This window comes from Zonotrichia albicollis, chromosome 1 (assembly GCF_047830755.1).
Source record: "Zonotrichia albicollis isolate bZonAlb1 chromosome 1, bZonAlb1.hap1, whole genome shotgun sequence".
Taxonomy (NCBI): Eukaryota; Metazoa; Chordata; class Aves; order Passeriformes; family Passerellidae; genus Zonotrichia; species Zonotrichia albicollis.
In genome coordinates this window covers 79,515,071-79,542,378 of record NC_133819.1, presented here as the reverse complement: position 1 = coordinate 79,542,378, position 27,308 = coordinate 79,515,071, and the positions used below count along the sequence as shown (strand labels likewise).

Genomic DNA, 27,308 nt, shown 5'->3' with positions numbered 1-27,308 from the left:
ATGCTCTTTCATTAGTAGCATCCACAAGGTTCACTCAATAAAGGCAAAAGGTACAGCCTGGCTACAGACCCTCTGTCATTCAGCTACAAACAGCTGGTAGTGCACATTACAAGGCTTATTTAAAGCTCAAGTACTTTCACCCATCCTCTCTTATAGCTAAACTTGGCACGTAAAAATGTGAAAATAAAAATATCAGTGTAGTGTAGCATTTCAAAGAAGCATTCAGGAAGCAGACAGCCTGTCTTGCTCCAACATGGAGAATCCTGTGGCTGAATGCACAGCCCATGCTCTGAGAATGTACTTGTCTCTGGTGTGAAAAAAACAGCTCCTCTAAGTGTGGGGTGCACAAATTACCACCTAGCTGCTTACACTTGCTTTTGGTAGTCTGAAGCACTGAATCCTTCGTGTGACCATCTACTGCTAACATTTTGACTTCAGATAAATCTCCACAGCTGGCTCTTGACTGGTAGAAGAGGAGTGTTTTTGCACACAAGAGTGTTTTCAACAGTTCTATGGACATGTTGTTAGTCGAGGAATAATGGGTGAGAGGCACAAGTACAATCTGACTCTTTTTCTGGAGGAGCCACTTCAATCTCAGCATTTACAAATATTTTTAGCTTTAGCCTCCTCAGCTGTAGCTGTTTGACTCTTCACAAGCCATTTGCAGCTTGCTCTTGGCACAAATGGCACAGTAAAGAAACATCTTTAAATCTAGTGCTTCCAAGCTGAAGGAATGAAGGGGACTGAGAAAGGTGGCTTTATTGATATATGACTAGAGTTGCTGTCATTTATGAAGGTTTAAACTCTTCCATGCCCACTTCAGGCACCATAGAGTCTCAGAATACCTCATTTCAGTCAGGTTCTTATCTAGAGATACCCTTCATTGTGAGAGGGTGGGAAAGGACAGAGGACAGGCAAGGTACACAAAATAAGTTTATAAGCAGTAGGAAGACAGTAGAAAGAAAACCAAAAGATCCTATACATTATCTCTTACAATGAGTACCCAGGGTTTCCCACAGTCAGCTTCCAGGATGGGAGTTATGTCAGCAGATGTCAACAGGGTCCACAACAGCTGGCTCCCAGCAATATTTGTCCCATCAGAAAAATTTGTCCCTGTCTGAAAAATTTTTGCATCTTTTCCTATCTTTCTCTACTTTGACTCTGGGGTAACACTGACACTGTTAGGAGGGTTTTAATTATAAGACTGTGTTTGCAGAAGTACAGATGTAGGTGATCCTCATGTGACCCAGCTTGAATCCAAAAGCTGAGCTGTGGTATCATTGTCACGAGTGCCTTCACCAAGGAGCAGCATGCCAGGTAAACCAAATGGCTTAAGTTGGAGTCACCTCAAGGAACTGCATGTTGTGCTGTCTTTACACAGCTAACGGAGGTGCCACAGGAGGCACCTGTGACAAATTGGATATTGCAGAGCAGCAAGCACAGGGCTAATCCACAAGGGAGGAGGAGCCAGGAGCTGAGAGAGGGGCAAGTTAAGGAGATAAACCAGACCCAGGGTGCATCCAGAAGTTTCAGTCAGAAGAAATAGAAGGTTGGGTTAGAGACAGGGATGGGATCAAGGAAAATTGTGGTGTAGCTGGGACAGGGACTGATGGCTTGGGCTGAGCTGGAATGGGGTACTGAGTCGAGGGCAGGGTGGAGGAAGTCCCAGGGGAGGCTTGGCAGGGGCAGTCAGGGCTAACAGTGACTTTAGGGCCATGGTGCTGGGGTTCACAACCAGAAGTTCTCTCTCAAGGTTGGAATCCAAAAATTTGTGTTTCAGACAGAATAATGTTTTAGTTCAATAAGTAAGGTATGTAAGCACCCTTTATTGTAGAGATCAGAACACCAAGTAAAGAATTGTTTTTTATCTCTGAGGGTATTTGACACTCTTTTCTGTGCACTCACTTCTCCTGCCTTTTAGGAGGTGCATTGTAGGTAGCTGTCACATCAGTTTGATCATCCAGTCAGGTGTGCATTTGCTCCTGCATTACTGGCATTCTTGTAGCTGAAAGAAAACAGAATAAAATACTACAAGAGAAGCCAATTCTGATCACTATCAAGATATTGATATGGTCACTCCAGCTGATAACTGAAAGACATTTTTGTGGCCATAGAAGCCAAACAGTGAATTCCTTATTCAGCTATTTCTTTGGTGAAACTTGCCAGTGAAAATGGAGAAAAGAGTCTGAGATCTAACCTATAGATGGTCATGGAGAAGCCTGGCATGAATAAATCATAAGGGAAGCTCATGGTAGTTGAACACATTTCCTTCTTTTGCACATAAGTAACTCTAACTCTTTAGGGTAAGTGGGGTAAGAGACAGAAATAACCCAGATAATTGTCAGAACAGCAAATATATCCATCTTTGGAAAAAACTTGCACACAGACTTCAGTGGAGCAGAGAAGCCTTTTAAAATCGATGGCTGGTGCAGGACCTCCTGGGAGGCACATATGCTTTGTGTTATAGACTGAACTGAAGCCAGAAATGCTGGGGTAAAGCAGGGTTCACAACCCATATATCCCTACCTGGCTATAGGCACAAAGTGCCACTTATGGTATAAACAGAACCAGCCTAGTAAAATTAGACTCAGATACACCTACCACCATAGGATTTTAGGTTGTCCAGATTAAAATTCTTATCAGAAGTTTGCATCTGTCTTTATGTCAGGACTTAAATTTGGATTGAGGTGTTCCAGTGGTGATTTATCAAAGTTGTTATTTTGAGATTTGATCAAAGCTCTTTATTTTATGTGCTTTGCCTGAAAATTTCCGTAATAATACCTTGTGTCTGCCTATGCCATTGCAGTCAGTTTTTGAAATTTATGTAGCTACTAGTTATATAGAAGAGGAGATGATATCCACTGCAAATAGAAAAATTTAGTTATGTCTTCCAGCATCTTGTGTTTGCCCCACAATAAATGACTCTATACCCAAGAGAATCAACAGAGAATTAAACTGTAATTACAGTTTAGATATTAATTAAAAATTACTTTAAGTGAATAATAATCTTAAGAAACTCTTAAAATTTGCATTGCATGGTGAAAGAAAAAAACCCATTATTACGAAAATGCTTATGGGGTAAACGGGCTTGGGAAAATCACTACATACGGGAAACTGCGGTTGTTCTCTCTCCTGGATACCGGGAAAAGCAGGATCTGCCAATAAACTGAACAAAATGCTCCCTCTCGTGGTGTAAACGCGGGAACAGGAGAGCGCAGGGCAGCAGCCGGAGGCCGGGGCGGTGGGGCGGCTGTTCCTGCAGCTGCAGCCGGAGCTGGCAGGTTTGGGAAGCGCTCTGAGCTGCCAGAAGCCTGGATTTGCTCCTGGTTTGTTGTGATTGTAAGTGCGAGGAAGACAGTGTTTCATTTGCAAGGCTGAAAGAGGGGTACAGGCGAGGGTTTTTACTTGATTTGTTTGTTTTTTTCCCCTTGTTTGCTGGTCATCACTCTCTTCCTATGGAATAAAATGGAAAGCTCCCCTGCTACCCCCAGCATAGGAACTCCTTACTGATCCTAGCGTCTTCTGAGGAAAAAGTCCAGAGTGCTCAAAAATGGAATTGTGGGTGACCAGGATACAGGCAGAGAGGTGTAAGGAGATGGGAGGTGGGCTTGTGAGTATTTTGGACTTGTGTTCTGGACATGCTGGGCTAAGAGATGTGGCTCTTGTAATATAATCACAGAACAAAGACTTGATTATTAATCAGAAGAACAAACAATAAAAATTAAAGATAAAGAAAGAGTATTTAGGATTGAATTTGTTTCCTTCTGGAAAAGATGGAAATATGACAGCAGGTGACACCCATAAGAAAGACAAGGCTGGGCCTGAAATGTTGAAGCTGGAGGGAAGAACACTGAGGTACAGTAGTGCCAAGAGGTGACAGGAAGAGCTGGCTAAGAAAATGGAGGTAGCTTGGGTATTTGTCAAAGCAGAGTAACAGTGTGGATTTCAGAAAAGCAGCTGTTAATTACACAAAAGGGCCTAGACTTGCCTTTCCACAACAGACCTGGTTATTAATCTTTTTTGCAGGTGTCTCTGTTCTGCACTTTTTCTTCCTCCAGATACTGGTATCCAGTATTTCAGAAGAAAACGGAGAGGATATCTTACACACCCTTAGTTATAACAAAGGCTGTTTAGAATACCCATTTGCCTAAAAGCATCACTTTTATTAAACAAGGCATTCAGATATGTATCTTACCTTGATGCAGCTGAGTAAATGAAATGAGCATTCGACAAATTTTGAATTTGGCTGCCCTGAGATACACAATTTAGCATGGAGGTGTATTTGAAAGAATACTGGCTGCTAAACTATGGTTACCATCTGAGCCCTCCAGTTGCTGAAAATAACAAAATGATCACAACCTCTCACAAACTGATAGTAGCAATGACTATTTCTGTGCCATTTTCAGTTGTACAGGCTTTTCCAAGCAAATTACTCAGAACACACTTATATTTCTGAAATATATTGTGAACCCTGTGTAACTTGTAATTCATCTACAAAGTCTGATAGTGCTCCATTTCATGCAGGTGAGCATTCATTGCCTCAGCCCATGTTTAAACACAAGCTAAAATAACAGCCTCTTTCTTTCCCGCTAATATTGCTTCACACTAATTGTGTGGTGCTTGGGCAATTTTACAAGACAATCTCGACAGCCAGAATGTCACCGCCTCACGGGCACGGTTAACCTTGATCGTCTGGGCCAGTCCAACCTGGGGCTCCATCTGCGCCCTACCCACGGCCCAGGACTGATTTCAGCCCAGCCCAGGCCCCCAGCCCCTCACTGAGCCTCTCTACGCTCACGCTGCTGCGTTCTGCCCGCCTCTGCTTTACTCCATGGCTGGATTTCGGACCCATCTTGCCTCTCGCTTCTCGCCAACGCTGCCTCACAAATACTCCTGGCTCAGAAATAAAACTGAGGAGGGGTTTTCTCCCTTGACCTTGCAGCACGCCGCCCCCGGGCAGGCGCCTGCCGCTACAGGGATGCTCCCGGGAAGGAAAGCGGGCGGGCGGACGCGGCTCCCGCGGGATGCGCAGCGGCAGCGCGGGGGCGGGACGCGCCTCGCCTCCCCGGGGAGCAGCTACCTCCTTCTCCGACGTGTCAGGGCGTGTCGCCCTCCCTTTCTTCTCTTTCCTCGATTACCCAATTTAACGCTGGCTGCTGCATGCCCAACCCGCGCGGTGCAGCTGTCCCCCCCGAGCTCCTTAACGTGAGCGCAGAGATATATCGCGGCCGGGGGGAAGGGTCTCGCCTGCCCTCCCTCTCTCCCTCCCTTCCTCCCTCCCCCAGCTGCGGCAGGGCGCAGCCAGTCCGCACCGCGCCTCGGGAAGGTGGGATGCTGCATCGGGCAGGTGTGGCATGGCGAGCTCTGCGCCCCGGCGGCTGCAGAGCGAGGGTTAAACCACCAGGAAAACGCCGAGATACGAAGCAGAACTAGGAAAATAAAAACCCTCATAAAATAAAATATGAGGAAAAGACTGGCTTGCAAACGCTTTCACTTAAATATAAGGAATTGTTCCTGCCCGGTGAGCTCGCTGTGTCCAGGCTTCTTTCCTCCCTTCACGCCCAGAGCTTTTGTGTGATGGCGGGGGTACAACGGGGGCTCCCACCGCGCTGCCCGGTCGTCTCCGAGCGTCTCCTCTGGCGTTTCGGACCGGCTGCCCGCCCCGGCAGCGGCTGGGAGGATGCTCGGCACAGCTACAGGTTGCAGGGTGCGGTGTGTGAAACACAAACTCAGACGCATTTTTATTGCCCGATAGTTTTCCCTCGTGGAAATGTCCGGGAAGCGTGACATCGCACATCACACCGCGCACCACGGCCCTCAGAACAGCACCCTGGCGGCCGCGCCCTCCCTCTCCACAAGCCCTGTTCCCCTTTCGATCCATATCCATCGAAAATGCAAGCCGGACTTAACCTTATCACGAGCCTACTACGCGTCTCTCACTCGGTCCTTGTCCCCAGACGAATGGGAAACAGCTTCCATTGTTCTCGCTGAAAGATGGTGCTGCCGGCTTTGAAGCCCCGGCGCAGCCGGACCGCGCCCCTTGAGCCAGAGATTTCCCCAGACGTGCCGCCACTGCGGTTCTTTCCCAGCGGCTCCGCTCCTTCCCGGGATGCGGGTCCGGGGCCGGTCACCCGGTGGGGTCAGCCCAGCCCAGCCCAGCCCAGCCCGGCCCGGACCAGCCCAGCTCGGGGAGCAGAGGGCGCCCCAGCCCCGCGCATCGCCGCCGCCGCCGCCTTTGCCGGGCTCCCGCAGCGCGGAGCGGGCGCGGAGCGGCGAGCGGGGCGCGCCCGGCCCCGCCACAGCCGGGCTGTAAAAAGAGGGCGGTGGGAAAATGCGGGCAGCACCCTCGGTTGTGCTGTGGCGGCCCCAGGGATGCTTTGGAACAGGGGGAGATCTGGAGGGATACCAGTCCTGAAGCCCCAGCGACGTTCAGGCCAGCTCTTCAGCTGCAGGAGCGCCCGGGAGAGATCCATTCTCCTGAGAAATGTGTTGCTTTCCTCTATGTGTTGCTGCCTTTTGTGTTTAACTGGCAGACGCTCTCCTTAAGCGTGCCAAGAGCATCCAGGCCCGGGAATTTTTAGTCTTCTCCGCCCGTGCCGCCCCTCTCCGCCGTGCGAGCGGCTTTCCCGCTCCCCGGGAGGGCTGCAGGTGTAGGCAGGCGGCCCGGCTCGCCCGCTCCCTCCGCCGCGCAGCATCCCAGCTCCGCCGGGCGCGGCCCGGCCGCCCCACGGCGCGCTTCGTGCGCGGAGGGTCGCGGAGCGCCCCGCACCTCGCCGCGCCCGCTCTCCTCGGGGCAGCGAACCTGGCCGCTCCCTTCCTTTTTTTTTTTTTTTTTTTTTTTGTTTGAGGGATGTGGGGGTGTAATGCTGCAAGGTGCGTCCGCGGAGCCGCGGTCCAGCCCCCCCTGCACGGCCGGTATTTAAACGCGGGGTCCGTGCGCCCCCTAAGCGCCAGCGCCGCGCAGCGCATCCCCCGCCCGCCAGCGCGGGAAATAAATAAATAAAGCGTGTGGCTTTTGAACTGCCCACAGACTGTCACAGGGAAGGGGGGAGGGAGGGAAAGAGGGAGGGGGAGAGAGTGAGAAATGCAGAGGCAGCAGCCGCGGTAGCGGCGGCAGTGCTCCAGCAGGCACTAGGCACTCCGGTCCCGGCGAGCGAGCGGGCGAGAGCCACAGCGCTCCGAGCGAGGCGAGGGGGCTCTGGGCTGCCCGGGACTCTCTTTGTGACACCCCAGCACACAAACACACCGACAGGGACAGAGGAAAAACACAAAAAGGTAAGACGCGGTGTGTCTCACTTATGCCATTTACACAGCAGCCCGCGAGAGCTTTACCATTTTTATCATTTTCCCCCCTTCCGTTGTGTCTCGATTTGTGGGGAGGGGAGATGTGCGTGTGAATCGGTAAGAGCAGAGAGAGCGGAGCAGCCCGGGAGGCGCCTGCCCGGGCACAGTTTAGGAATATCGCTGCGAGGAGCTCGATTCCTCGAGAGGGGACCACCTGGGAGCGGGATCGAGGCACACAACGGACCGAAAGCGATTCCGTGAGATTTAAATGCCCGGGAAGGCTCTCCTGGGGAAGGGTGGGGGTAGCGGTGGGTGTGGTGGGAATAATAGTGGTTTATGCCCAATTTCTTTTCCGTGCTTTTAGCCTGTTTCCAAAGGGAGTCTCCTTAATTAATAACAATAATTTAAAATAAAAAGAGAAAAAAAAAGGGGGGGGAAAAAGGGAAAAAAGGAAGATGCCCCAAGCTCTCCATGAAAGGAAGCGCTGGGAGAAGAGCACGCACGGCGCCAGGAAGATGGCAGGGCGGCTGGGCGGGGGGCGGCGGTGCTGCAGGGGGATTGCGGGCTCCGGGCGGCTGCTGGGGCGCTCCGCGGGCTGCGGGGGGCGTCGGGGCGGGCGAGGAGCGGCCAGCGGCGCTCGCCCATTGTGGCCGGCGACAAGGCGATTGTCGCTTGCCCATTGTGGCGCGGAAGTGGCTCTGCCTCCGCGGTCACGCGTGCGCGTGGGCGCGCCGGCGGGTTTGAAGCGCTGCTCCCGGCCGGGCGGCACACGCCCGAGGCTCGGCTGCCCGAGCAGGGGCACGGACCCGCCGTCAAACACGACAGGGACCGCCACTGCTGCTGCTGCCCGCCGCGCTACGCCCCGATGCGCCTGGTCTATGAATATTCACCGACTGCCGCCCCCCGCTCCCCACAGGTCCCCATCAACCCTCTGGCGTTCCCCCACCAAAGAAAGCTACAACTCCCCTCGACCTTTTTCCCCCCCTTCCCCACCCGACCCGCCGTGTCGTCTCTTCTTTCCCCACGCACACGCGTGTCTTTGGAACGCGGCGCCCGCAGGGCGCTCTCCCCGCGCCTCAGCTGGGCGTGGCGGCACACGCGGGGGAAAGGGAGGCGGACACACGCACACCCCCGGTACACCCCCGGGACACCCCCGCCCTCCTGCCACGCCGGGTGGGCGCCGCGCAAGGGGATGCGGGGCGACAGGGGGTTGCGTGGTGCAGCGGGGATGCGGGGAGGAATGGAGGGCGGATGCGGAGTGGAGGAGGGATGATGATAGAGGAGGGATGAGGATGGAGGAGGGATGCGGTGGAGGAGGATGCAGTGGAGGAGGGATGCGGGAAGCCCCCGCCGCCCTGCCCGCGCCTTTGTCTGCGCCCGGCGCATGCGCGGAGGCGGCGGCGGGGCCGGCGCCGGCGGCGGAACAAAGGCGGCTCCCTCAGCTCCCCGAGCCCCGGGTGCGAGCCCCGGCCGCCCTCGGCAGCCCCGGGGCTCATCGGGGTGACCCAGCCGTACCCCGCACCCTTCCCTCCCCGCGCTGAGCCAGGCTGAGCTTGGCGTCTGTTGCTGTGCGCGGTGGCGGAGCGGACCCGTGCCCCCCATCACCTCACCCACACAAAATTCGGCGTTTAGGAGGGGGAAAAGGCCGGCCCGCTGCCCGCCCCCTCGGGTCCGGTGGGCGGCAGACGAGCACCCGCGGGTGCGAGCACACCCTGAGCTCCCCCGGGGCGGGCTCCAACACCGCCCCCGCTGCTCTCGGCGGCCTCGGGGACAGGAGCCGGGGCAGGGGTCCCTCTGCAGCGGCCCTGGGGGCAGGAGCAGGGGCAGGGGTCCCTCTGCAGCGGCCCTGGGGGCAGGAGCCGGGGCGGGGGTCCCTCTGCAGCGGCCTGGGGTCGCTCGGGGGTCCCTTGAGCAGAGAGGGCGAGGCGGGCGGCGCGTACGTGCCGCAGAGGCGGCAGAGCCCCGGAGCAGCCCCGCCGCAGGGACGCGCTCCCGGCCCGGCTCCGGCCGTCTGGGAGGCACACGCGTGCTCTGCGTGCCCGGGCGGGCGCTCTCCTGGAGCATCGCATCTCCCTCTGCCGAAGGGAAGCAATCTATCAAGAGGAAGATTGTGTGCGTGCGTGTTAGTGCGACATCTTGAGATCTCTTTTGTTCGAGTTGTTGCGTCTCGATGCTGGCATCGGTGCCTGTTCCTTCTTCATGCTCTTCTTTCCCAGCTCTTGTCTAAAATTCGGATATATATCTCTTTCTAGAGGGAGCATGCTTAAGCCTGTTTGAAATGTATGATTTTGTAAGCTAATGACGGTTTCTGAGCAGAAGACAACTGGTGCATTAGTCAGGCTGGAGTTAAAGCTGACAAAAGAATATTGCCAGTGGGCTGCTAAACAGGCGATGGCAGTGGATTTTATTGCTTCCCCTCGAGGGTGATGAACATTCACTAGAAAACATACACCCCAAGGCCCCTTGCATAGCAATTACTTGATATTTCCAGTGTTTCCAATTAAGATCTCCTCTGAAGAAGCCATCAGAGCCCTAAAAAATGTCTAAATGTCCCCTCTCTGCTTGCCAGATGCTTGCCAGGCACCACCTAAACTGGTGGCCAGGCTTCAAACACTGAGGGTTTTTTTTCCTGTGTAGATGTTCCCCATTAGCCAGGGAGAGTCTGAAGTGGGATTGCCATACTGAAGGAAGATGCAGCATCTGCTGCTACTGCTCTCTCCAGGGGAGATACCTTGTCCAACACAATCCTTTTGTGTTCAGGGTGTTTCTGAGAATTCTGGGCAACGTTTAGGGGTGAAGGAAGAGAAGAAGCGAGAACATGGCCGAAGGTTTTTGCACTTGCTGTCTACTCATTGTCTCCCACAACTTCATTTGAGGGAGAAGCTTTGCTTTGTGATCTCCCTTGCTAGTGGATTGTATGCAGTGGATATTTTCTTTTTGTCCAGCTGTTTCAGTTTAGCCAGGGACCACCAACTCTGATCGGTGGACAGAATAAACACAAAATATTGGGAAATTCGTGATGGCTCTGTCTATTCTTGTATACTTCATGTATGGAATAGCTGATTGTGTAATACTCCCTGTATTTCCCTAATTGTACGTAGCTGCCAAAATGCAATCATGCAGCAGTTTTTTTTATGTTCATTTCAACCTGTGAATGTATCATATCCAGTTAAAATCAACATTAAAAGGGTGAAAATGGTAAAATCACTGTTCAAGTTATTGCCTGAAGCAATGATCAGGTGAATTTTTTTTCTCCCCACCCCGCCCTCTTCTATACATCATAGCATTTGAGATGCAACACCCTCTAAAGCAACGTGGTGATACAAGGTTGATTTATTTGATTTATTTCAGATAGTGGAATACCTTTGGTGCATACCCTTACCCTAAATCTACAGAGTGTGCAACCTCCATAATTCCTGAGCCATGTCTAGAGCTGTCTCCAGTCCTCAAGTACTTGTGTTTTGATCTTTCAAAATCAAGTCTGTGGAATAAATTGTATTTTCCAAGTGAAGCTGTTCCTGTTTGTGCTGTGTTCCACTGGTAGCTTTGGCCCATGCAGTGAACCATGAAGTCCTTCAGCAGAACCTCCTGCGTACATGACGGCTTCTCTCTGAACAATGGTGAATTCTTCCCTCGTGCCAGCACCCACCCATGGCCCAATGGCACACACTGAGCAGGGTAGGGAAAAGAAAAAAAGCTGGTTGCAGGGTAGAAACAGGCCTTCCCATGAAATCTTGGGTGAGTTCTGTGTGGTTACAGTTTTAGACACTCAGCTACCATTGAGTTAGTAATTATTTGGAAATCTGCCATGGAAAGCTGATCTTGCACTAATTTACTAATTTTGAAATTTTTAAAACAAGAATTTTGGAGGGCTTTTGTTTGGTTTTTTTCTTTCTTTTTTTTTTTGGTCCCATCTCTATGAAGGGTATTCTGCAGTTTTTTGTACGTGTTTGTGCACAAATCCCAGGTCTCCATCTAGGTGCATAGGTGCAAGCGTAGTGTCCATGGGTGCAGTGTAAATTTAATGGGTAAAATCTAGCTCTTCAAATAAGAAAACTGGATGATCTTCAAATACATAATGAAGAGTATAATAATCAACCAATATTCAAGGCCTTTCCTTTATTCATACAAGGGTAGCAAAGGCAAGCCATTTTGGGGTACGCTACAGAAGTATGGAGACTGATTTATAACTAAAGAAGGATACTTAGGAATGACTTGGGTTGCTGCTTCTGTGTCAATAAGGAATGAAAAGAATGAGGTAACACCAGAAAAATCAAAGAAATTCCTAAAAGCATTATAGACTTGATAATAGAAACCATATGCAGCATAATGGGGGTTTCATGCATTAGTAGGAAATGCTTTCGAGATTAAAAAAATATGCAGGGGGAAGAAGGGGGGAAACCTTATACAGAATGGAAAGGACTTTAAAGTCTTCCTTGCAATATCTTGTATCTCACAGTTCTCTTCCCTAAAAGTGGTACCACCTAAGCTTCTTACTTCAAGATGGAGAAATGTGATTAATATTAAAATCTATCTACTGGTTATTTGGTATGAAAATTCATAAGTTTAAGATAGAAATAAATTGATAGCAATGTGATTCCTCAAACATGAAAGATTCCTGACTTGCCAGAATCTGAAAAGAAATCTTTGGCTTTAGTCTGCACACCAATAAATGTAAAGAGATACTGATTTGTAACACATGTGGAATGGTCAGGTTTTGCCTGGGAGCAAGATGTGTAGTAATTCTGTCTTAAGTACAGTTAATGGAATTTAACTCTGAGGAAACAGTTTTATTAATAAAAACCTCGTGTCTTAGGATATAAATAATAGTCTGCTCTCTTTTGATGTGTTTGGTATTGTCTTCTGCAGAATAGGAATGAAGCAGTCTGTATGGTTGCCTGACTTGTTGGGTATATACTACCAAGTACTCCAGCAGTGTGATAGCGTTGGGAAAGCCACATGCTTTTTAGTCACATGTTGCATAGTTTAGATTTTAGCCTGGTAAGTGGTGCCACATATGATTATGATCTGCTGATCCAGGGATTTTTTTTTTTACCCTTTAGGAATTTGAACATCTTTTCAAAAGATTTTATTTTGTGTACACTGCCTTAGCAGTTGTTCAGAGCAGCATGACCTGGTACTTCATGTAAACTGTAGGACTAATGGCAGGATCTTCATTTTGAATAGAGACTTACTGTCCTTACAGAGGATACAACACTGAATGTATGATAACACTGGGCCTTAGCTACCAACCTTGATGGATGATGTCGTGATGGTGATTGTAATACTACTGATGCCTTGGCATGAAGAGGATATGAATGCACTGTTGAAGCATAATCTTTTCCTTCAGGCAACAGCCTAGTAGCTGTAATGACAGTTTCCCAAGAATTAATTTTAATGACAGAAATCTGGGCCATCATGGTGTTGTGTGACAAATGGAAGCTAGTTCTGTAAGAGTAATGAAATCAGGGGGCTGATGGCTATCTGCTGTTTCAATAGTCTTTAAATACTCAATGGGATACAGAACATAACCCCTGCAGAGGGACAGAGCCTGGTCATAGTTTTTGAACTTATTTTTTGCTATTACTCTTTTCCTTGTGTGATTGGTTGGTGATGGAGGGGCTCAAATTCAAAATTACATCTTGATGTGATTAACTGTTTTAGAATGAAGTAGATGGTTACATAGTGGGATCCTGTAGATGTGCATCTTCTAGAAAAATTTAAGATGATTGATGAACTATGGAGAAGAAATGAAGCAAAGACAAAACAAACAATGGATCAACAATGGTAGAATTGATGCAAGTTTCCCTCATCTTCCTATCTTAGAAAAAAATATGCCAAACATGCACGAATCAAGATGTATAAAACAGTGAAAACCCAATTACAAACATAGTCAACATGGAAGAGTTACACCATGGGAAATGCTTTGGTATGTGCTTGTCTGAGATAGTCTGGAGCCAGAGAATTGCTCCATCAGCTTCCTGTAATCATCCTTCCTCAAGGCAGTGAAGCACGTCATTAGCGGAGAACGAAAACAAAAACAAAAACAGGGTAGAGATGGTATAAAATTAAGAGTCTGGAAAAGGACAGGGTGAAACCTGTCACCACTGGATGAGGTGTTCAGATTATTTCTACGTTTCCCTTTCATATACAAAGTTTCCAGTAACACAAAGTTGCTGTATTTTGGCCAGTGCTGGTAAGTGCATGATTGACTTTTGCTGCTAACTGTGCAGATCTGGTGGGAGGAGGCAAATTCAGTGAGATCTGAGGTGGTGAAAACAGTCCTTATGGGTTTCTTGCTGTCACCAGGAAAACTTCAGCAGATGGGGAAGATGTGCTAGCTGCTCTAACCATTGTTTCCTAACTGGATATGCTGAGAGAGTGGGGCTCATTTTCCTCCAGCAGCATCACTAAACCCTGCACCAGTGAATGCACATTCTGCACTGGGAATAGCTGGTGTCACTGAAGAGAGGTGAAAGATGTGTGTTGGCTCTTGCTTTTCTTTTCAGATCTACAGGCCTTGCAAAGCAAGGGAGACAGAAGTTCTCCAGATGATAAAATTCAAAATCAGGACAGATTATCCAGGCTCTTCCATTCCACACTTTGCTTGAGATGTAGGAGAGTACTGTTTGTTTGCAACTTTATTTCACTTGGAGCTTTCACTAGGAGCTTGTGAGGCTTCTGTAGGGGACCTGAGTGCTCAGGATAGCCCCTGAGCCTCTAATTCAAATGCTTAAATTAGCAGAACAAAGCAAATGTGGAAACGTGGAAACCCTTTCCTTGTTTGCAGTCCACACATGCTCAGCATGTGTGTCCAGCAATCATAGCTGAGAGCTTTCTGATAGCCCTAGAATGCTGCATGTAAGATGTGCGAGTTCAAGGAGAGTGACAAGTTGTCCTTGAGGATATCTTTTTTTGAAGGATCTGGTGTTACTCACAGGTGAGAATTTTGGTAAGAGGAATTTGTCCATTCTCTGTTTCTGTATGCTATTCCCTTTTCTCATTTCCTACCCTCAGAGATCTTCATCTGGAAAAAAGCCATCCTCCGGTGAAGAGGTACCAGCAGAAACCTTTTTAGCTGCATGTAGCCATCTGATGTTCCACCAGTATTGTGCATTTGAATGATTTATTCAGTGCTAGTTTCCTTAGTGATATCTAGGGGAACATTCAGCTTTCTGCATATTGGCCCATCCTTTCCATCCAGTTGCCTCAAACAGATGACATTACCTTAATGAATAATAGTTTTAGAGCCAAGCTAAGTAAGAGCTGCCATGTGCACTGAAATATGATAGTTCACTGGGGTGCACTTTTTCCTCTTCGTGTAATAGTGAGTAGAAGCCTCAACAGAGCTCAAGAAAACTAATATTACAGTATATTTTTGTAAGCACTAGAATGATTATCAGGTCACTGGAAGTTCAGCTGTCATCCTCTTCTGTGGATGAGTCAGTGACTGACAGATTCATGAAGAAATTATTAGTGCTGCTAGCAATAGGAATGTGGCACTCCTTATGGTGTCTCATTCCCCACTGAACAGCGCACTGTACTGACAATCCACTGGGCCACAATGCATGACAGTGGCCTTCAGTGCTGAGGTACCTCCTGTCACCAAGGGTTCAAACTGGACTGCAAATCACCTACAGGTGTCCTTGCAAACACCTCTTGGAACGTCACTGTTACCAAGACGCTACGGAGAAGAGCAAATATATCAGCTAATAGATGACAAATCCTGCTGGAAGCAGGATAAATATTGTGTCTTTAAATACCTGCCATGTGTGTTCTGGGTTGGAGTTGATATATGGAGTATGGTGTTGAGGGAAATGAGCTGGCATTGCATGGTCTCCCACAGCCATTGGCCCTGTGAGGAACATCCGAGTGCCTCACCATCCGAAACACAGAGGTGATAGAGAATGAAGGAAATTCTGCACTGACAGATTTGTGGTTCAGAAAAAAAATGTCTGTCCAGGAGTTTTCTGTGGAACAATGACTGTAAATTTACAGACTAAGGATAGAAATATTTATCTCAGCAACTTTTATTTCCTTTCTACTTTAAACCCAAGTTCTTTGGCACATTTTCTCCTGACTGAAGAAGCTATTTTAAATGCTTCTTATTAGAAATTACATTCTAACCTGTTGGGATATACTGTATTTTCTCTGTCCATATTTGTAGATGTATCTCATTAAAAAAAGTTTTATTGTCTTCACACTAATTTTTCATGTAGCTTTGGCTCTGTGCACTTCCTTGCCATATTACTGTAGCTCACTTACCTGTATTTAAATGAAGTTATCATGGTGGCTATGTAGCCATTTCCCTTGTTTGTCCTTTCTAGAAGCCCATATTTTCAGCCATGAACTAACTCAGCCTATTTCAGGGAACACCTTGATAATCACACCGTGAGAGGCATTGTGTGCATTAGCAGACATGCAGAGCACAGGAAGATCTGTGTCATCAGCTTAATTGTGTGCTGGCATTCATATATAATGAGAGTCCACAAACACTTCTTGTAAAACTTTAATTTTAAACTCTGTAACTCGTGCTACCAGACCCCAGCGGTTTGCATGCATATGGCTCCCAAATCTAGATGTTCACTAAAGTGAGATCATATCAACATGAGAACTTGGTCTTAAACAAAGTTTCATGCAAATCCTGTAACAATATGGAAAACTTGGAGCTCTGCCAGCTGAAAGCATTCAACAGTTTTAAACTTCTTACCAGCTGAAGAAATATTAATGTGATTTCCTCTGCTGAGTGAAAAGGGAGAGAATTTTTCCTTTTTACACATTGTTTTAGTTTTAAACAAAAGTGGCTCTTGACTAAATGAAAAAAAGATTCCACCAGCAAACCCAGCCCTTCTGTGATAGCTTGAATTGTGTCTTATTTTCAAGAAGAACTAGATTTGTTTGATCCTGTAGACAATTAAATTGCTACAAGCTCATAATTAGACTGCATTAGTGAGTTGAAAAACCATCCAGAACACAGTTTTAGGGGAAAGATTTGCTATTATAAAGGACAAAGCTTGTCTGTCAAGCTGTGGCAGTGCTGGGTTGCTTATTGCATAAAGGCCAGTAGCTGTCACAGTCATACTGGCCTGGGCTTCTTTTATAGAGAACCATTATTTGGATCCACTTCTAATTGCTCTAGATTTTAATTGTGTCTAAATAAAACACGACGTCTATAAATGATGGAGATGACAACGTGATTGCTGTGGACATTGAGTGTGATTCCATCAAGGTGAGGACTGTGTTCAGGCCAAGTGAGTTCATGATGACACATATATATGTCTTTTATTCTGAAGGACAAGTTTGTAGCTACAGGGTGAAGACACAAAATAGCCTTTGGTCTCTCTGGAGGGTCCCCAAGTAGGGGACCAGGGAATTGAAGGGTATTGATTTAGATCATCTGCTGTACATTGTGGTCCCAAAAAGCCCTCTCAAAGGACATTCTTTGCGTTAGAATTACAGCTAGTCATCTCACTTAATTGACTGCGTACACAGAGAAAACTTACAGTGTTGATAGAGCCAAAAGAATAGACAAATATAAGGTTTATTCACAGCCTTATCTCCGCCCAAGCTGTTTCAAGTTTTGAATACTAATGCTTGTTTCAAGTACGCAGAAGTTTTGGAATGAAAATCTGGAGTCCTCCCTAGTCCCAAACTTCCTTTTTAACACCCTTGGAATTGACTGTGGGTCCACTACCTGGTGCTCCGCATTTTAAGGGCTTTTTTCCTAAGCTTCAAGTTCCTGGCTTGAATCTCTTGCCTGTCTCACCCTGCTGTCTCTGGAAATGTCACCTCTGAGCAGCCTTAGGGAAGGAGCTCCTCTGGTCATCTTAAAGCAAACAAATAAAATCAGACTGTCCAAGGGAGCCCTCTGGGCTGTCTTGCAAAAACAGTGGCTTTGGTGAGACTGCATCTGTGGCTGGAAGTGCCAGTCCTTGGTTGCTCACTTGTGATGTTCGTTGACTCTCTGCTCTGGAAAGACCAAAGAGGTGACTTAATTATTACAAATGCCCTGTTTTATCCTTATCTTTTATCTAGCCATATGATTCTGGTCCCCTGATCTAGTTAGTTAGGGAGATAGTTAAATATAACTTCATGTATCTAGGCGCATTTAGCTATTTGTGGTTAAATCTGCTCATGGTTCCTAAGAGACTGTATTTCAAAGTTTCAGAGTCACAGCCAGGAATACTTTCATATGAAATAAAAAATACAGAGAGTTTGTCTTAACTAACACAGTGGAATATTTTTTTTATCTTAGCAATACACATCACAGCTTACAATCACATTAAAGCCTTTCATGGAAACAAGGAGTCATCTTTCTGTCTTCTGTCACTAAGGACTAGTAGGTAACTGAGTGGGATTTCTACTGTTCATGTAGATAACTTTGGACTGCATGAGGAAAACAGTTGCTCTTTGCTCTTTAACAAATGACAGATGATCAGTAAGCTAAAATTATTTAAATAAGTTTTAATGAATAAATCATAGTAAAAATTCCTTGTCAGTGGAATAATTTCTAATAAAGACAGTATGTGATAGTTGTTGAGAACATATGATCAGAATTGCCATAAAGAAGATTTTGTTGATGAGAAAGGGAAAACAAGCATAACAGAGGTCCATTCCTTAGTTGTGTTAAGTGTTTAGAACCAGAATAGAATAAATTGCCTTTTAACTATCCTAAAATGGACATCGAAGATTTTTCTTTTTTATATTGTGCTTTGAACATTTAAAGATATTACCTGCATGGATCATATGCCACATAAAAGACAGCTACTGTTCAAGTGGATGCACATGTAAACAGTGTGATCAAACAGGACCTATGAAAGGGAGAAATGAACACTTTGGTTTTGTGCAGTGTAAAGAAGCAAATGATTATTTTAAGACTAGATAAGAAATAACCATTGAGAGTTTACTTAAATATGACTCATTCTGCCTTGGGGCAAGGAGAGGAAATATCTTGACTTCTCCTGAGGTATCTTTCAGTCTTGTGGTTTTTGTGATCAGGGACATGGGAAACCTTTGGAATGAGCTAGTTCTTGAGTGCAGAGAAATTAGTTCAGTTGAAACAAAATCCTTTCCCAAGTGTAATGATTTATGGGCAGTGTGTCGGAGCTCTGTTAATATTGAGATCCAAAGATGAGCCCTCTGCAGAGATGCTTTATGGACATGATATATGCCGTAAATAAATACGCAAATGAGGCTTTCATAGAGCTGGCAAGAGGCTATTTAGTTTATTGATGATGAAGAGCATAGGTTGCTAAATGAAGATTTCTCATAGTGCTCTTGACAGAATTTTTAAAATGGACTGTAAGTTTGAGGCTATTCTTCAAAATGGGGCTAATGTGCAAGAAGGGGAGTAAAGCTTACAAAAATGATTGAGGCTTCTCAGGTCATAAGTTTTATTTCCAGCCATAAGTAACTGTATGTCTATATTTGAAAATTTTACTCTTCAAGCCCAGAATGAAATTTTGTGACTGCATCTGAGGACAGTTGCATACAGTTGCATATTGATTGATATGACACTAGGATGTCTTTTGTTACTTAACCTATAGGCTGCAGAAATGTTTGCTGGGTTGTTCCACAGATGAGTGGAGAAGGCTATTCACATGTTTTCAACACACAATGACTGAAACTTAATGATATAATAACTCTAGCTTGGAAAATGATATAATTTTCTAAAGAAATCCTTGGTATATTCATAAATGCTTTTGAATAAACATAATATTTAGCTGAACAAATATCTTTGTGCAGTTCATCTTTTGCATGCAGGTGGGCAGCTGCCATTGAAGTTCCTGGCTCAATACCAGGGGCTAGATCCATGCTACTATGGACTATGTGTTTGAAATCAATCAATCAATCAATCAATCAATCAATCAATCAATCAATCTTTTCCTACCTGAGGGCAGCCTAAGAGGTATTTAGTTTCCACATGTGCTTACTGGAAATAGTGTGCTCTCAAGAAGCACTTGCAGATTTTGCCTGTGTTTTTCTGTTTAACATACCAAGTTCTTGGCTAGTTGCCCATGTCTTGGTGTTATTAAAGATAAGAGAATGCTCACCTTCGTTTAGTTGCTAATTGTTAGATTATTTAGCAATGTATGGATGTCAAGTTGTGCACAGCAGTGTGTTGGCACTTTTTATAGTAAACCTTTCCAAGAGGGAGGCATGTTTAGGAGCTGAGCTAGAGTAGTGGGCTTGATTCTGGTTTTATTCATGTTGATCAGTGAGTATCTGATTTGAATCTAATTGAGTTGCACTAACAAAGTCAGAGCTGTGAGCCACTAGAATTTCACTGTAATTTGGATGGTTGAGTGGGCAGCACTGATTGGGATTGATGTTTATATATGTATAAAATATAAAATGCTTGTGTTTGCAATCATAATACAAAAGCATTTACCAGAACATTAAATCCCAGTGTTCTGTCACCTGTCTGCTTTTCTGTCTTTCTTTCTCCTTGCTTCCTTTGAGAAACAGTGGTAGGTTAAATTGAATAGTATCAATGTTGAAGGCAAGTTTTCTACTGCCTGAAGAGGAAGGAGCATTATCTTTTCAATCTGTGCAAGGTAAGTGTATGCAGCAGTGAAGTTTTCATGTTGAGAAGATAGGTCAGAAAACAATATGCCTTAGGTTAGAATTCCTTTGTTGGAAACAAAATCCCTGGCATTAGGTCTTATTAACATTAATAAGCTCATATAAACTGACACAGAGTACTGCAAAATGGAATGGGTTTTTTTCCATTTCATGGGCCTGTACATGAGGAAGAGCACACCTAGTAATTACGGCAGTGAAGAAAAGGAGTGTGCCCTGGATAAACTGGGTTCTGCAAGTGTGTGCTACTACTATGCAGTAGCATGTGCTACAGTAGGTGGGGAATGTGTAGTAGTGTAGACACAGGCAGTGCCCCCTTCTCTGTGGGAGATCTCTGTGTGGGAGCTATTGAATGAGGGTTGTGGGTTAGAGTGGTTGTGGGGATTTCAGTGTTTGTCCTGGGTTTAGTCAGCACCCTGAATCAGAGCTGCCTGCAGCTGTGTTTTGATGGTTAATCTGGTTTTGTTAAAACTGCTCACAAGTAATCCAACCAAGCCTGTTTCATCAGCTGCCTTATGGAGCTCTGCCAGGCAAACAACAGGTAAGCAAGATGAAGGGCAAAAAATGACATGTTGGAGCTTCATTTACAGGCTGTTAAAGCCTAGAAAGCAGTTTTAGTATTTAAGTATTATGTTCATACTGATGCCTAAACTCAGAGCTGGTCTGATTTGTCATAGAGAAATATCTCACAGATATCAGTCAGATATGGTTGACACAATTGGTCGCTTTTACAAAAACCTTTTCTTCTGAACAGACAGGCCAAGGAAAATAAACAGGAATTTTAAAATCAGCACTCATATTTGCATTTCAGGAGTAGAATATGTTTTTGAGACTACTATCTGCAACATCCTCTGCTATGAGAATAATCTGAGAAAGTTGGGGTTGTTCAGGCTGGAGAAGAAAAAGCTACAGGGAGAACTTAGAGCAGCCTTTCTGTACCTGAAGTGGCCTATAATAAAGCAGGAGAGGGGCTTCTTACCAGGACATGTAGGGATAGGAAAAGGGGGAATGGCTTTCAACTAAAAGGGTAGATTCAGATTAGATATTAGGAAGAAATTCTTTGCTGTTAGGGAGGTGAGGCACTGAACTGCTTGACCAGAGAAACTGAGCATGTCCCAGCCCTTGGTCTAGTAGAAGTGTCCTTGCCCACAGCAGGGGATTTGGAACCAGATCATCTTTAGGGTCTCTTCTGACTCAAACCATTCTGTGATCGTAATAACATTTCTGTTTTCTACTGTAGGTAACTAGCCACTTAATAAAGAGTACCATTCATAAGAGTTCCTAGGTTTAAGACCTAAACCATGCAATATGATAGCCTATGGACTAATTGGTGTTAATTAATGAGAGACATATATAACATGGATAGTCAGGATGCAAACACTTGCTCCTGCTGACTTCTGCTGGGGTATTAGTTTTGTCTTCTATAAAACATATTCAGCAGAATATTACCTTGTTTTGCTTGGGTCAGGCTCAGCCTCGACTGATAGAGCTGTCTGCTCTGTGCTATACAAAGTACCAACTGGCAAGAGAATGTCTCTGGTCTGAGTCCTCACCAAGGTGTTGAAAGCTCAGATTCAAGCCTAAAATTGGCAGGGGAGAGGTGAAGCATGCTCTATTATAGAAAAAGTGACCTTTTAAGCAAGGGGCGGCTAAATTTTTGCCTGTTAGACTGTGAAAGCTTATATAAAAATGCCACAAATTCCAGTCTTTTGGGAGACTGTAACAGATTTTTACCATGTAATTCTAGTATAAAGAAAATGTCTTTGTTTGAATTCATAATGAAATATGTACTCCTTATGCTGTTTTGCAGTATTTTATTTGTAGGAGTTACTGGGAAGATGTTCAAGTCCCCAGCTGCCATTTAAGTGCCTGGTATGAATCTTACCCACAGAGCTGGTCCCATTACTTTACATTAAAGACAAAAACATAATGTGAACATTTAGAATTTACATTACAATGTCTATGATTTTTTTCTTACTTGAGAAATAATCCCATCTAGATGTTATATAGATACTAATGTGTGGTAGATGTTTCCACACCAAGGGTGCAGGTACAGCTGACCTGGACCAGCAGCTCCATGGTGTGGGCTGGCTTCGTGCTCTTCTGTGTTTGTTTTGTTTTTCTTCTGGTTGGGCTCCTTTCCTCACAGCTCAGTGAACTGAATCACCTCACACAAGGCTCAGCTAAGGGCCAGACCAGCTACAAGGGAACAGGAGCTGGCAATGGCTGTCCCACGTGACAGCAAACTATTTTATTTGGCTTAGCTGTATCACCAAAATACACCTTCATTCCAATATTGTAAAGATTTTTAATGTTATTCATCTAAGCATGCTTTTCATCTAAACTCACATTTGTAAGATGATTCATCTTATGACTAGAACATGGAAACATCACATTGTGAAATTTAAAAAATAATTGTACTTTAAACCCAGTTGAGAAATCTTCCAATAAAATGCATTTGTTTTAAAATATAGTAAGTGAATTACTTCAGTCACAAAGGGCTAAATGTGCCCAAAGACCACTGAATGTCTTGCACAGGATTTCCAGTATGGGAAATCAGAACTGAGTTAACTCACACTGTGACCTTTAATAACTGTCTGCATCTCTTACATCCATTATTTTGTGTAAAGGAAGACTGACGCAAATATTAAGCTTGCTTCTTTTTTTAATCTTTTTTCTTTTTCTTTTTCTTTTTCTTTTTCTTTTTCTTTTTCTTTTTCTTTTTCTTTTTCTTTTTCTTTTTCTTTTTTCTTTTTGTTTCTTGTCTTTTAAAGTAGTTTCCTGTCAAAGCAAGCAATAACCCTTATGGTTTATCATGCAATCCTTTTGTTTACATCTGAGTGAAGATTGATGTGTAAATCTCAGGTGTGACTAAACTGGTATGGTGAGTAAAGGGATGCCTCTGACCATTCCATACTTTGGTGTCTTGGCCAGGAGCCAGATCTTTCAAGGGATATTGTGATCTTGGCATTGCAATAGAGTTGCAAAAGGCTCACTAAATTCTTATTTTATGTTGTCCTTTGATTTAAATAATTAAAATAGTGAGTGGGTTGTTATTAGAAAACTGTTATGTTGAACTGGAAACTTGGGTTCAGACTTTCAAGTTTTTTATTGTTTGCTTAATGCTGGTTGGAGGGAGTTTTGGGGGATTTCCATCAGTTTTAATCAAGGGGCCTCTATTTTAATTACTAATGCATATTTATGATCTCTTCAAAGGAGTTGTGGGGTTTTTGTTTCAGTTTTTTGCTTAATACAAGAGTCACTTATCGTTCGCTTCAAAAGATAAAGGTTATTTTAGCTTGACAGTTTCATCTGCAATTCTTGATTCCCACTACAAAACAAGTCGTTCAGACTACAGGCTGTACTCCTTGATAGAACTAGTTCAGTACAGCAGCAATCAAAACATGTTGCACATGACAAATTGCTACATCAGTGCTGGTTTAAGAAATCCTTTTTATCGTAAACAGGAACTTAGCACTTTTTCTGAAATGTCTTATCCTGTGGAAAGCTGCTCAGCATAATTTATGATTTCTCACTTAGCGTATTTATGAAGCAGCTGTAAATCTGCACTTCATTTTGTACAGGGGTTTTGTATTTATGTCTAACTGTGTCAGAGCCATTTGGCTGCAGGAAAACGGTACCACTTGCTCAAGGGAGGGGATGTTAGCCCTGTTAGCAAAAAATGAGACAGTGTGTCACGACAGCAAGGTAAGTGTGCTATTCTTGTGTAAAGCTGTGTTTTATGAGGTGAGCCCAGCAATCATATTGTCTTTTCATGCAGTAACTCATTGGACACTTCCTGCCTACCAAAACTCCGGGAGAAGTCTTTTCTACCATGTCCTGAGGCAAGGCAGTAAAAAGAAAGGCCTATTGATGGGATTTTTGAGAAACAAACTGCAAGTAAATGCATTTTCTGATTTTATCTGGAAGTGGAGAATAGTTGGACCAGCCTCATCCATCAGTTCTACAGCTTTCTGCTTGTTTATATTGCTGTCATAAAAGTGGGTGTCTGTCCATCATGCATTTGGTAGCTTTAGAAGTGCAGGAGTTGGCTCTGTTCACAGCAGCACCATAAGCCACATTCATGAGGAAGCTCTGTGGGTACTAATTTTATCCTTCTGAGAATTTTAACCACCTCCTATAAAATTTCACAGGCATTTTGCCCTACTGCTTCCACTAGCATGGACACCAGTATATTTTACTTCTCTGTGCCCCATAGTTCTGTCTTCCAACTGCATGCTTCAGTACCAGTTTCAGTATTGCTTTGCCTGGAGTAAGTGTTCTTGTTTCATTCTTTGAAACTGAACTAAATTGAATTTAATAAAAGCAACATATCAAAAATCAGTGGTAGTCAGCTTTATCTTTCATTATAAAACTTTTTTTTGCACACACAGCTTTTCAGAAATGCTTATAAAATTTAACAGACCCTCTTCAGTCTTAAAAAAACTGAGTAATGACCAAATGGCAACATGAGAGATGACAGTAATGATGGAGATTCTGCTGCCTTACATTTGCACACTTCAACATATGTATGGCACTGCAGAGACTGAATCCATCCTACAAGTGTTAATGGGTCCAGTATCATTCCTTCAGCACAGATAGTCAGCATAAATACAGGTTAAAGCACACCAGTGTGTTCCTTCTATTAAAGGGAGCAGGACACTGACCCCTGTTATCTAGTGGATTTGCTTTTGTAAAGCAAACTCACACTGAGTGAAAGAATGAAGCTTCTATAAACTGTCATGGACACTCAGATAACAAGTGTATGGCTAGCATATCATCCTTGATAGACATACTAAATACTAAATACTACAGTACTAATGTTCAAGGGGAACAGACTGAAAAAAAAAAGCAGTTTTTGACTTGAAGTTGTGTTTTCACAAAACTTCCTGACCTGACCACCCCTGGCTGATGCCACGTGGCTTCTTGGTGGGGAAGCTTCCCAGCAATGGGGTGTGAGGAGGAGCTTACCCAATGGTCCTGCTGGGGAAACTGCAAAACTGTGCTGCTGCATCAAAACCTGCTTCTTTCTCCTTCTGCCTGTGAATTTTTTTGCTCATCTACCCTGCTGGTGCTGCTGGGATGGCTCTGTGACGCACCAGTGCTTTTGAGTTCTCTCAAGGTACATGCTAGAACTCCATGGCAGCACAGGGCTCAGCCATCTGCAGAAACCATGCAAGCAGCCCTGCAAACACACAAAAAGCTGGCCCAGGCTGTGCTTTGGGTAGCCACATGGCCAGCAGCAGCTGGTGTAGCTGGTGTTGGAGCCAGGCAGCGTGCCTCAGCGCTGCGGGCGGTCTTGTGCGAGCCTGTGCCTGACGAGGCCTCGCAGCACTCCAGCTCCTCACCTGCATTAGCATGTCTGATTGAAAAGCTGTTTGTTAAAGAGACTCCCGTAGGTATAAAAGCCACTGCCTCTGAGAGAAGAAAAGGTGACTTCTTGAGACGAACTTCTTGAGACAAGGAAGAAGCTATCTGAATTTTTATCTGAAACTCAAGTGCTAGTGCTAATACATAATCACTGCAAAAATCTGATCTGAATATTACCAGCTCCCTCTGCTCTTTTGCGAGGACAAACCTTTCTTTCTAAATCTCAACAAAGCAAGCTTTTAATGTGGGTCAAATGGAAATCCTGTTTATTAAAAAGTTGCTAAAGACAACTAGATTTTTAATTTCAATGGAAGAGGCTTCTCTGTGACCCTTAAAGGCATGCCAGTGGACTCTTCCAGCACATGCTTCAGTAAACAACAAATGAATCACTGAGGTGCTCTAACAAGGATTGATGTGTCCACCCAATTAGAGGGATATAAAGAGCTCTCCCTTGAAATTCTGGGTTCATTTGGGTTGCTCTGCTATTTCCGCAGTCTAGCCCTGAAGCATTGCTGCAGGGGTATTGTTGGCCTCAACAACTGGCTTGTGTGCGTTGTCCTAGCTAACAAGTACAATTTTTGTACAGATATTTCTCCCATGAAGTACTCTAGCAGAGAAATAAAAAAAATAATGCTGAAGGTCAAAAACAAATTCATCACTAATATCTGTTTAAGCTAAGAGTAAGATCTTCTCCAAATTTAACACTTCTATGAGTGTGATTGATAAGACTCGCAAATCACCTGTTTTCAGGGGCTTGCATTTTCTTAACTTTACATGGGTTTAGTTTTCTTTTTGTCTAAAATATGTGCAGCTTTGGGTGGTGAGAGGGTGCAGTGCATGTTGTATGATGTGGGTAATGCAACTGGTCAGATGAAGCAACACATGGAAAATTCATTAAGTATTCTGAGGCCGTTTCCTCTTTCTCTTGGAACAATGTTTCTATTTTCCATTTCAACTCTACACGTAACTTGTACTGCTTCAGAAGTTTCTTACATCATCTTAAAAGAAAGTTAAAAATTAAAATATTTTTTCACTCTACAAATAATTTCTATTTCAGATAAATAGCCCAATTTTTTGCACAGAACAACACATAAAATGGCCTAAAGAAGGATATCATGGACATCAAGAATAAAGCAAAGATGGGAGTAGTTTTGTTTTTCAACCAGATGCTAGCTCAGATTGTGGAGCACTTCAAGACTGCACAGGGTATCTTGCAGGTGCTATTTAAGGATTCACTCAGACAAAGTGTGGTGGCAATTTACAATTCCCTTACCATGCTTCTAGGTACAGTGTATCATGTTATTATATCTGAAGATTGCTACACATCGACACCTGAAATTTCATTTCTTAGATAACAAATGAAACCCTGTCTTTTTTGTTGAACTGCCTTGGCTAAGCAACAAATCATTACAGACCATCTGGTTAAGATATTCAAGTGACTGTTAAAGAAGATGCTTTAACTCCTACCTTTTTGTTGCTTCTTTTTATCCTTTCATTGTGAGCTGGGGATTGTAACTTAGCTATGGTTAGCAGGTATTTGAATTGCAGTGACATGCCTGGGTTAGATGGTGTTTTGATGCCTTGATTCATCATCTGTGAAGGTCCTTGCACCAAAGGCCTAGGTGCTCTGACATACATCGTTGTTATATAAAAGATTTTGCTCTATTCTGTAGGTTTTATAAACATTGTAAATGTAGTATTGCAGTTCTTGCCAAGTCCCTTAAGAAGCAAACTCAAATGCCTAAATAAGAAGCCTTGACATCTACCATTGCTGGAGAAAGTCACGTTCGTCAGTATTCCTAATTACCCACTGAAGATAATTAGCTGACCATTTTTGGACATGTTTATCATAACTCAGATATGACAGCAATGAAAATGATCTGAGGATTCCTTTGAAGTAAAGATGAGAAGTATGAGTTAGAAACAAGTTCTTTAAGTTACTGCCTCTCCTCTTTGTATAGCCAGAATCCTAAATACCAGGTGCTCAGTGAAGCTGAGCATATTTCAAAAAGTTTTAGATGAAAATTGGTTTTAGCCAACTTTACTAGAGCCAGTTACTTTAAATTTGGGGT

At 44.6% G+C, this 27,308-nt stretch overlaps 1 protein-coding gene across 2 annotated transcripts in view; it reads left to right on the top strand.

Moving 5' to 3' along the window:
* Nucleotides 1-7,049: 7,049 nt before the first annotated feature.
* BASP1 (brain abundant membrane attached signal protein 1) overlaps nt 7,050-27,308 on the top strand; it is a 50,908-nt gene continuing 30,649 nt past the window's right edge. Inside the window, exon 1 of one of the 2 annotated variants that reach the window (XM_074545451.1) lies at nt 7,050-7,275. The gene's annotated coding sequence lies outside the window, so the exon portion shown is untranslated. Of the gene's footprint in view, nt 7,276-7,408; nt 7,542-27,308 lie in introns of those variants that run through there. The other variant, XM_074545462.1, reaches the window with a different exon arrangement.